Below are 2,255 nucleotides of genomic sequence, written 5' to 3' on the forward strand. Positions count from 1 at the left end.
CGGCTCCGGCCAACCCCGCTCCTCCTCAGCCGCCCCCGGTCTTCTTCTTCCTCTCCGGCGACGCCCCGTGAAGCTCCGGCCGTCTACAGTAAATCCGGCCATCCTCGTAATCCGTGCCAGATCCAGATCTGAGATTGCCTCAGGTTGACTTTTTGCCCGAAACCCTAGCTCATATGCTCCTGTTCATTGCATCGTAACTTTGCATCCGTAACTCCGTTTTGGGCATATAGCATATAAAAATGTTCACCTCAGAGAGTAAATCATTTCGTTCCATTGCATCATTTTCATTTGAGTTCATCTTGATGCCATAAATGCTGTTAGAAGAGGGCTACTTGAGATAATTGTCAAATCTGCTACTCCATTTAGATATTTGTCATTTTTGTCATGTTTATTGTGTGCATGATATGACCTGGAGCTCTACATATGTTTTCTTAAGGGTTTTGCCATCTTTCCAGAGGTGCAACCCATGTATTTTTGTGATGTGTGTGGTGACTAGCACAAGCTTGCAAAGTGGAGCACTTGGTAATTCTGATTTCTGGGACTTAGCATTTCCACTAAGTCCTTGAGCTGTTTATTTCATATGGCCATATGTTCATGTTGTTTCCTAGTGATCCGTGCCTCTTTTGAGGATGATCAGTAAGGATGTTTTGTTAATATTGTAGTGCTCTATCCATCCATGTATTTGTTTGCAATTATGGAGCACCCTAGCTTGAGTCAATCGAGCTCTACTTTTGCTACTTCGTGAATCTGGGCAGATTGTCTACTTGTTAGCGATTTTGCCGATGATGTTGTAGTTGATCCATGCATGCTATGTTATTGTTCTTGCCATGTCTAGCTTGTATTTTGTGTATTATTGATGGGTGTATGCTTAGTTTGCCATGACTTGCTCTGTAGTGAGTGCATCGATCTCGTAAACATGCCTACTTGAGATCTGTTTTCAGCATGCTCCAGTTTTCACTAAGTCTGAGAACTGATTATGTTTTTGCCATGTTCACATGCTTGCAATTGTATTTTCTGATCCCTTTTGGCTCAAGGTCACTAAGGGACCTTTGTTAAGCTCTTTGAGTAGCTCCATGCCATGCTTTACTTTGCCATGTTCAGGTCCTGTAGCATATAGTTTTGTTGCTCCGAAGTGTGCTACCTGATCTGAGATTCCAGACAAGTGTTGATTTCACTAAGCCTGAAATCTGTTTGCCATATGCATTTTTGCCATGCTTGTTTGAACCTCTTAACGGATGAATTAGCCGTAGCTCAGTGCTAGACTTTTTTTAAGAATCTTGGATGCATCCCTGCCATGTATTTTGTTGTCATGTTTGGGTGCTGTAGCTTATTCATCTCATTGCATTTAGATGGCTACTTGCTGTAAATTGCAGACCGGTGTCATATTTGAATCGCTTGCCATTTCCAAACCGTAACTCCGATTCCGGCGTTCTTTATATCGTTTTCAAGCGATTTCATCTCATCTTTCCAGCGGCACACTTGGATTCCCAAGTTGAGGCCAGGTTAATGCATTCCTTGTCACATCTTGCATATGCATTCCGCATCGCATCCCGCATAGCATATCATCTTTGCATCATTTTGTTTGAGCTTCCACGTGGTTGATTGTGTCCTTGTTGCTTGTTTGTCTTGTTTGGGTAGAGCCGGGAGACGAGTTCGCTAACCGGGAGCCCGTTGAGTTTGCTTTCGAGGATCCAGTCAACTCTGACAACTTTGCAGGCAAGATGATCATACCCGCGAAATCATTACTATCTTTGCTATGCTAGATTGCTCGCTCTTTTGCTATGCCAATGCTACGATGCCTACCACTTGCTTTCAAGCCTCCCAAATTGCCATGTCAAACCTCTAACCCACCATGTCCTAGCAAACCGTTGATTGGCTATGTTACCGCTTTGCTCAGCCCCTCTTATAGCGTTGCTAGTTGCAGGTGAAGATTGGAGGCCGTTCCTTGTTGGAACGTTTATTTACTTGTTGGGATATCATTATATTATCTTGTTATCCTAATGCATCTATACACTTGGTAAAGGGTGGAAGGCTCGGCCTCTCGCCTAGTGTTTTGTTCCACTCTTGCCGCCCTAGTTTCCGTCATATCGGTGTTATGTTCCCAGATTTTTGCGTTCCTTTCGCGGTTGGGTTATAATGGGAACCCCTTGATAGTTCGCCTTGATTAAAGCTTTTCCAGCAATGCCCAACCTTGGTTTTACCATTTGCCACCTAGCCTCTTGTCCCTTGGGTTTCTGGAGCCCGAGGGTCATCTT

The sequence above is a fragment of the Triticum dicoccoides genome, chromosome 3A (assembly GCF_002162155.2).
Source record: "Triticum dicoccoides isolate Atlit2015 ecotype Zavitan chromosome 3A, WEW_v2.0, whole genome shotgun sequence".
Lineage (NCBI taxonomy): Eukaryota > Viridiplantae > Streptophyta > Magnoliopsida > Poales > Poaceae > Triticum > Triticum dicoccoides.